Source organism: Rattus norvegicus, chromosome 2 (genome assembly GCF_021556685.1).
Source record: "Rattus norvegicus strain SHRSP/BbbUtx chromosome 2, alternate assembly SHRSP_T2T, whole genome shotgun sequence".
NCBI lineage: Eukaryota > Metazoa > Chordata > Mammalia > Rodentia > Muridae > Rattus > Rattus norvegicus.
In genome coordinates, this window is record NC_141535.1 from 124,773,981 (window position 1) to 124,782,662 (window position 8,682).

The following is an 8,682-nucleotide window of genomic DNA, read 5'->3' on the forward strand; positions in this document are numbered from 1 at the left end:
CGGGATGGCAGTCAACATGCAATCTCAGCTCAGCCTCAGTGCAGAGGACAAAGCCCAGCAGGCCTCTCACAGGCTTCTTCACACGCAGATGGAGAAGCTCTTCCCTTTATAATCCAGATATTTGGGTTCCTCTTCTCTCTCCTCCCCTCCTCCTTTCCCTCCCCCTCCCCATCTTCCTCCCCCTCCCCACCCCTCTCCCTGAATGCTCCTGTTCTCTCTCTCTCTTTACCATCCTCTCTCCCTCCTCATGGTGACTTCCCTGGCCTCCTTCCTTGAGATCAGTGAACCTGCCTAAGAGCAGCTTCCTAATAAACCTGCCTTTATATACTTTAATTTGGCTTGAATTGGCTCATTTTATCAGTGGAGAATAACTTATCGCCTAGGACCTTGTCAGTGTGACAGAAGCATTCTATCAACTGAGCTACACCCTTGGCCTGCAAATATAACCTTATTAATAACTATGGAGAACCTATCTCCTGCTTCCAAAATTACCACATCCAAGAGAAGAAGTTCATGCCCTGTCATCACTGGCCTATTTTATAACTAACTTTATTAGGATAAGCAAACTTTATTTAAGAAGGAAGGAAGGAAGGAAGGAAGGAAGGAAGGAAGGAAGGAAGGAAGGAAGGGAGGGAGGGAGGGAAGAAGGAAGGAAGGAAGGAAGGAAGGAAGGAAGGAAGGAAGGAAGGAAGGAAGGACAATGTGGCATCAGCACATTGGCATCCACCCACTCGCACCGCACCCTTCTAGCATCCCACTTCTCTGGGACATCAAGCCTCCACAGGACCAAGTGCCTCCCCTCCCACTGATGCCAGATGAGGGAGTCATCTGCTAGTGGGATCCATGTATATACTCTTTGGTTGGTGGTTTAGTCTCTGGGAGCTCTGAGGGGTCCAGTTAGTTGATACACTTGTCCTTTCTACAGGGTTGCCATCCTCTTCGGCTCCTTTATCCCTTCTCTTAACTCTTCCACTGGGAGTCCCTGACCTCAGTCCAATGGTTGGCTGTGAGTATCTGCATCTGTCTTAGTGAGGTGCTGGCAGAGCCTCTCAGAGGGCAGCCATACCAGGCTCCTCCTATCTGTAAGCACATCTTGGCATCAGCAATAGTGTGAGGGTTTGCTATCTGCAGATAGAATGGATCGCACAGTAGGGCGGTCTCTGGATGGTCTTTCCTTCAGCCTCTGATCCATTTTTGTCCCTGCATTTCCTTTAGACAGGGACAACTCTGGGTTAAAATTTTTGAGGTGTGTGGGTGGCCCCATCCCTTCACTGGGGGGCATATCTGTCTATTGGAGGTGGTCTCTTCCAGTTCTATCTCCCGACTGTTGGGTTTTCCAGCTAATATCACCCTGATTGGACCCTCCCTTGCCTCAGCTTGTAAGAGGTTTAGAGAATCAATATCATAGAAACTACTTCAGTCTTGACCACCTACTGCACTAAATCCTCTGAAAGCCTCAAGACACCAAGACCAAGGGGGCTTTCCCTTTGTGGAGCCGCCTCTAGAACTAGGCTTCAGAGGTCTGCTTTCACCATGGACATTTAACCACTCTAAGCTTTCTCTGTATTATAGTAAAAGTCATCCTTAACGCTCAGCCTCACTTTATAACCCCCAGCTCTCAGGAGACCTAACTCACTCCCAGGGATGGGAATTAACCCATGTTAAGGTCTCTGCTCCCATAACCCAATTGCCTCCAATTAGGCCCCTCCTCTTTTTTTTTTTTTTTTTGGTTCTTTTTTTCGGAGCTGGGGACCGAACCCAGGGCCTTGCGCTTCCTAGGTAAGCGCTCTACCACTGAGCTAAATCCCCAGCCCCAAGGCCCCTCCTCTTAAAGGTTCCACCATCTCCCATCAGGGCTTAGGCTTTCCCACACATCGCTGTTCAAATTCTATCTTCCCCCTAAAAATATTCACTCTTTTTCTGTGGTCTCAGGCACACTGTTCATTTGATCCCGATGTATCTCAGAATGCTATGATGATCTTACTATGTGGGTATTTCCTGGAATTAAATGTAAATTCCCACATGTGGTGGTTAGTTTTAATGTGTCACCTTAAATGACACCGTTCATCTACTACCTAGAAAAGGAATCTCAATACAGGATTATCTAAACTAGTTTGGCCTCTGAGCATGTATTTAGGGGATAGTTCTAGTTGTATTAATCAATGTGACAAGACTCACTCATTGTGGGGGGCACCATTCCCTACACAGAGGGTCTTGAATGATGTAAGAGTGAAGAAAGCAAATTGAATGAAAATACGTAGATATTACTCCACTGTGCTATGCTTTTGACTGCGCATGTAATATGACCAATCCTTTCAACCACCCATTACTATGAATTCTGTATCAAATGGAGTTATGACATAAAATTAGTCCTTTCTTCCCTAAGGACAAATAAATAAATAAATAAATAAATAAATAAATAAATAAATAAATAGGATTTATTCCCTAAGAAGTAAAACCAATACATAACCCAAATCACACTGAACTGCTTGACTAGCAACATAGACTCAACTGATAAAGATGTAGCCAAAGAAAAAATAATATCGTCAGTTACCATAAAAGAAAATGTCTTTTAAAAATTGCAGAAGGAAGAGGATAAAACCAGGATAAGAAGAAAATAGGGGCATAGAGGGTGTTGGTTGATTTTGGTCAACTTGACACAAATCTAGACACACCTGAGAAGAGGGAACCTCGACTGAGGGATTTCCTCCCATCAGATTGGCCTGTAGGTATGTATGTGAAGCATTTTTATTAATAACTGTTGTGGGAGGGCCCAGCCCTTTGTGGGTGGTGCTACCCCTGGGTATGTTGGTCTAAGCTATGTAAGAAAACAGGCTGAGCCAAGCGTGATGAGCAAGCTAATAAGCAGTGCTCCTCAGTGGCCTCTGCTTTGGTTCCTGCCACACTTGACTTCCTGCATTGAGTTTCCTTCAACCACTGGCTGTCACCTATGAGCTAAATAGGCCTTTTCCTCTCCAAGTTCCTTTTGAGTGTCATATCACAGCAACACCAGAGAAGCTAACTGAGACAGAGGGTGTAGAGAGGACAGAAGAGATGGTGGCAGAGGGTGAGGAGGAGGCCACAAGGGGAGGAAAGCAATCTGTGAAACGCCAGATGAATAGATGGCCAGAAATGCCATCTACTGCTCCTTTTCAACACCATAGAACCTTGTACAGCATAGGAATTCTATCAATGGCTTTGACTTGCTGCATTCCAGTCACTGTCTGTCATTGATTAAAGCCCAAGAGTCCTCTACCTTTCATTTTTAATTTGGTGTAAAAAGGAGTTGCAACCAGTTTTCATGGAAAGTCACTGTGAAAGCTCAAAAAGTGAGAAGCTTTATGTGCAGACAGAAACTTTCATTCCGGGTGAAAATTAAATGCTTAATTAAAATGATCTTCCACAGTGGTTGTCTATTACACTCATCGTTCTGAAAGGGGGTGTTGTGTATTCCAACACCTACAGTGTGAAAGCTAAATTCTCCAGTCTAAAAATATTTCTATCCAGCTGTAAGGATGATGTCATCTTACAAAGAGCCCATGGTGTGATTCTCCATTTGAATAAAATGCAGTTTAACTCTAAGCAGGGAGATCCCATTATTCTTTTAATTTTATGCTACACACCTGAATAACACTTCTGCTTCGTAGTGAAGTTGTTTTAAAAAAAAATCAAATTGTTATTGACCAAACACTTGCATGGCCCCCACTGATGCAATCTCACTAAGGTCAGCAAGCAGATGAAGAAAAGACAGACTGACACACAGAGAGGTCTGAGGTCAGATATACTGGGCTTTGACAAAGAAGCCAGAGCACCCCAGGAGTTCAGCATGTTTCATATGTACAGACAGTTGAACAGGGAGGCAGAAACAAGGATTCAGGACTCTTACCCTCTAAGAACCTAAAAGTCATGGTCAATATGAAATCATACATCAGAACTCCAGGGAAAGTGCAATAGATTAAGCTCAGATTTCTTGGAACAGTCCAACTTCATTTGTTCTGTCTCATACATATGCTTCTGTCCCAGTTTTTGGCTTAAAAAAACTATAGGTCCATGCCTATAGGACATCCATGCTAGCATCTGCAACAAGTCCTTACATAACTCTGGGTAAGAATGCATCTTATAAATCTCAGGGAAAAAACATATATTTTGGAATCAGAAATATGGGATTCAAATCCCTAGTGGCCCACATATTATCTCTGAAATCATTAGCAAGTCTCTCTCTATCTCTCTCTCTCTCTCTCTCTCTCTCTCTCTCTCTCTCTCTCTCCCTCCCTCCATATTCTTCCTTGGGTAAAATGTAATTACCTACCTGAAAAAGTAGATTTGGAGAAGTCATGCAAAATTACAAAGTACATGAGACAAAGAGAGTTGAGAAGTGATTTTCTTAGTTGTAAAGGTTCGGCTGTATTTACTTACATTCTTTCATGGTTCTTAGAAATACCAAGATAAATTAGGAAGGGAAACTACAGTAGGCTGGAGCCAAAATCTTCCCTCCATATCACCTTCCTGAGACACTATAGAATATACTTGCCCAGGAAGCAGTGACTCTGGGGAGGCTGCTGTGTGGCTGCCTTCACTCTAGGAGGGAAGGATCTGGATTCCAAGCGTGACCTTTGTGCAGCTCCCTAGTTCGAGGTTCATGCCCCGTCCTAAAGCAAACACATGAAATCAATTAGACATCTAAATTCCAGACAAGCTCCTCTTAGCAGGGGATATTGCTGTGGCCAAGAAAACCTGGTTTACCACGGAGAGCTTTCTGCAGAGAATATAAAATCACATCAGTGAGGTTGTTACACACCACATCTTAGCAAAAGACTACAACCTGGGTGTTCTACTGACCATGTGTGTGTACACCTTCAGTGTGCCTGTGTCTACTCTAGAAGACTGAAGTCTGAGACTGAGGAGGTCCAAGAGGTGAGAAGACCAATAATGAACCACTAGTTATTTGGAGGAGAAATGCAAGGCTTCCAAGATCTGAATCACATGCCCTTGGTCCCTAAAACATTCACTTCTCACTTATACGTCTCTGAACTTTCACTTTTTGTCTGTTTAAACAGAACTTAGTTTTGTGGAATTATATAGGCCCTCAGGCCCTTCATCTTGAGACCTCCCACTTAAATTCAACTGAAGCTATTTTTATATGCTTTCATAAATGATCACTTCACTTAACAAGAGAAAGACAAGCAGGCTTATGAAGAAGGTGTCTCGGTCAGTGTTCTATAGCTGTGAATAGACACTATGGCCAGAGACACAGCTCTTATAAATGAAGACATTTAACTGGGGCTGGCTTACAGTTCAGAGGTTTAGTCCATTATTGTCGTGGCAGGAAGCATGGTGACAGCAAGGCAGACATGGTGCTGGAGAAGGAGCTGAGAGTTCTACATCTGGACTGCTGGCAGCAAAGGAGCAGGGGGAGACTATGAGAAGGGGGGAGGGAGGGAAGGAGCAGGGGAGGGGAAGAGGACAGGGGAACGGGGAAAATGAGAGAGACTAGGCCTAGTTTGAGAATTTGAAACCCCAAAGCCCACCCCTAAAGACTCACTTCCTCCAACAAGGGCACAGGTCTAATTGGTCAAAAAGCACCACTCCCTGATGATGACCAAGCTTTCAATTCTATGAGCACTTGGAGGTCATTCCTCTTCACAGTACCACAGGAAAACAGTGGGCCTCACAGGTGAGGAAAGTGATTCAAGGCACAGAATGGTTGAGACATCTACATGAAAATGTCCATGTTTCAACAAAGAAATGTAACTTAGAAAAGGGCAGTACCACAGAAAACAGTCTAAAACTACAGAGGTGAAAATTAACATAAAATTTACCATTTTAATCATTATTAAATGTTGAAATCTAAGACACTGATTACACATATAATGTTGTTTTGCAACCCTTGGTACTATCTGGTGGCTGCAAATGGACCCTCAAAAAAAAAGAAAAAGATTTTTCTTAGTGAACTGCTCTCCAGTGAGTACAATCACGCACACAGTCCCTACCTGAAGAAGCTGGGGAAGACAGGGACCCAAGTCTGAGACCATAGAGCTAGACCTAGCTCAGCATTTAAGAACAACTTACATCTCTTGTGAAAGCTGCAAATTTAGTTCCTAAAGCCCACACGGGGAGGCTCACAGTGATTGTAATGATATAGCACCCTTTTCTGGTCCCACAGGCACCTATGTGCACAAAGAACACTTACATAGTCAGATAGATATAAATAAAGAATAAATGAGTAAATAAATAATAAATAAATAAGTAAATAAATAAATGTCTCTAAAAAAAACTTAAATATAAAAAGGAATATGGGACCAGCTAGGCTACAGAAAGTTCTTTGTTTTGAAGGAAAATTCAAAAGAAAAACCTGAAGGAAGAAGAGCTCTCATTTTTTATAATTGTCCTCACTTTCAAAGGCTCTCTTCTAGCAACGTGATGGTTGATGTGGACTGTCCGCCTGACAGGATTCAGAATCTCCTAGGAGACAAGCCTCTGGGCACAGCAGGGAGGGGGCTACCCTGCTTATGGAGGGCATCATTCCAGGCCCACAGACTGAATGAAGAGGAGGATGTGAGTGGAGCTCTGGCATTCATCTCTCTGCTTCCTGACTTCGAATTGTGAGCACTGCCTCAAACTCCTGCTGCCTTCAAACTGCGAGCCAGGATGAAGCCTCCTTCTTTAAGTTGCTTTGGGCCAATATTTTGTCACTACAATTAGGAAAGTAACTAAGATGACAACTTATGCAGCTACATCTGCAGAATACACAGCACCGCGCTCCCAAAACATGCCAGACGCCGCTCTCAGTGCAATCACTGATAGCACTCTAAGATATTGGAACTCTTAAAGCTTCTCTGAGACAGAAATAAAGATAAACATCTCAGCAATCTTTTTTATTCCATTTATTTATTTATCTATCTATCTATTTAGCGTGTATGGGTATGCACATGTGCGTGTGCTTGCACCATACACACATGCATATGACAGTACACATGTGGAGGTCAGAAGAGAGCATGAAGGAATTGGTTCTCTACCACTCCTTTTGGGTCCTGGGCATTGAACAAGGGTTGTTAGCCTTAGCTACAAGTGTCTTTAAGTACTGAGCTGTCTAATTGCCTCTCTCTACCTCCACTGCCTTTAAATAGAAAATAGTGGTAAACGTCTAGAAAGTAAAGCATTGTTTTTCTTTAAAAAGTTTTAAAAAGTGCATTTTTTGTTGGAAAACAGCTATTGTGATGGATTGTAATTTAGGCAAGAAGATCAATTTTCCAATTTCTGTAAGAAAATTTGAGTCTGTCTTCAGCTTGTTTTTTTTTTTTCAGTTGTCACTGAGAATGCAGATCTGCTCTTAATAAAGAATCCAGGACACGTGAGGCTAGTTCCTTGCCAAAAAGAATGCAACCTCAACTTGGCTACTCGCCAACTTTATAAAATCTACTTGCAAGAAACAGCATTTGAAAGGACATATAATCCATTCTTTCCTCAGGAAGTTCCCAATTGTCTTCCTGAATACTAAGATTTGGAGATATTAAGCTGCCAATACACAACACAGTTCTTACCTCCAAAGCAAAGATCCTAGACTTAAAAGAGTTCAGGGAAGTATATTTGATGAAGGAAGCTGAACATCTCATTAATTTAAGTTAACATTTTAGAAGCATTTGTTTATTATAAACATTCATCCAGAAGAGGGGTGACCGACCACATGAAGTGACTTTCAAACATGTGTTTGTTGGAATGGATTCCATAACTGTTGTGATTTAGTCCCAACACTCCAAGTAGGAAGGATTCTTTCTAACTGAGACAATAGTCTCTTGAATAACCAGAGAGTCATTGAAAGAATCAGTAGGAAAATATTTAAATTTATACAATCAAATGAAAATTCAAACCCAGGTTACTAGAACCTATAGGATACAATCCAGGAAGTTGAAAGAGATAGTTATAATTATATGAACTTGCATTTAAAAATCAGAAGGAATGGGATTTTTGTAGACTTTTTGTTTTCTTTTACTTTTTTTTTCCTTATTGGTCTTTTGTTTGTTGGAATGTTGGGTTCTGTGTGTGTGTGTGTGTGTGTGTGTGTGTGTGTGTGTGTATGTGTTTTGAGAGACAGAGATAAAAACATAAAGAGAGGTAGAGAATCTGGGAAGTGTTTGGGCAGTGAAAAAATGTAATCAAAATATATTGTATAAACAATTAACAAAAATGTTTTCAAGAGTAAAAATAAAATTCAAAAGATTTCAATAAAAAACCTACTCAAAGTCTTAGAAAAAAAAAGGTAAATCCAAACTTGAAATCAGTATCAGGGAGAAATGTTGGAAACCAAGGCAGAGATTAATGAAATGGAGAAAGAGATCAATATATAGACTCGATCAAAGAGCTGGTTCTTTGAAATAATAATCAAAATTTGCAAATCCTTAGATAAATTAACCAAAGAAAAGAGAAGAGCCAAATTAGAAAAACTAGAAGAACAAGGGAGTTGAGGTTAGTGCATCTTCTAGTAAAATACAAAGAATCATTAGGGATACCTTGAAAATCATAACTTGAATGCAGGGCTATCTAAAACAAATAGATAAAAAGTTCTAGACATACATGACCTAACAAATTAAATCAAGATGACACAGAAAACTCAAACAGTTTAGTAATCACCTACAAGATTGTGGCAGAAATTTCATAAATATCTCACAACAAAGAAAAGCCTTC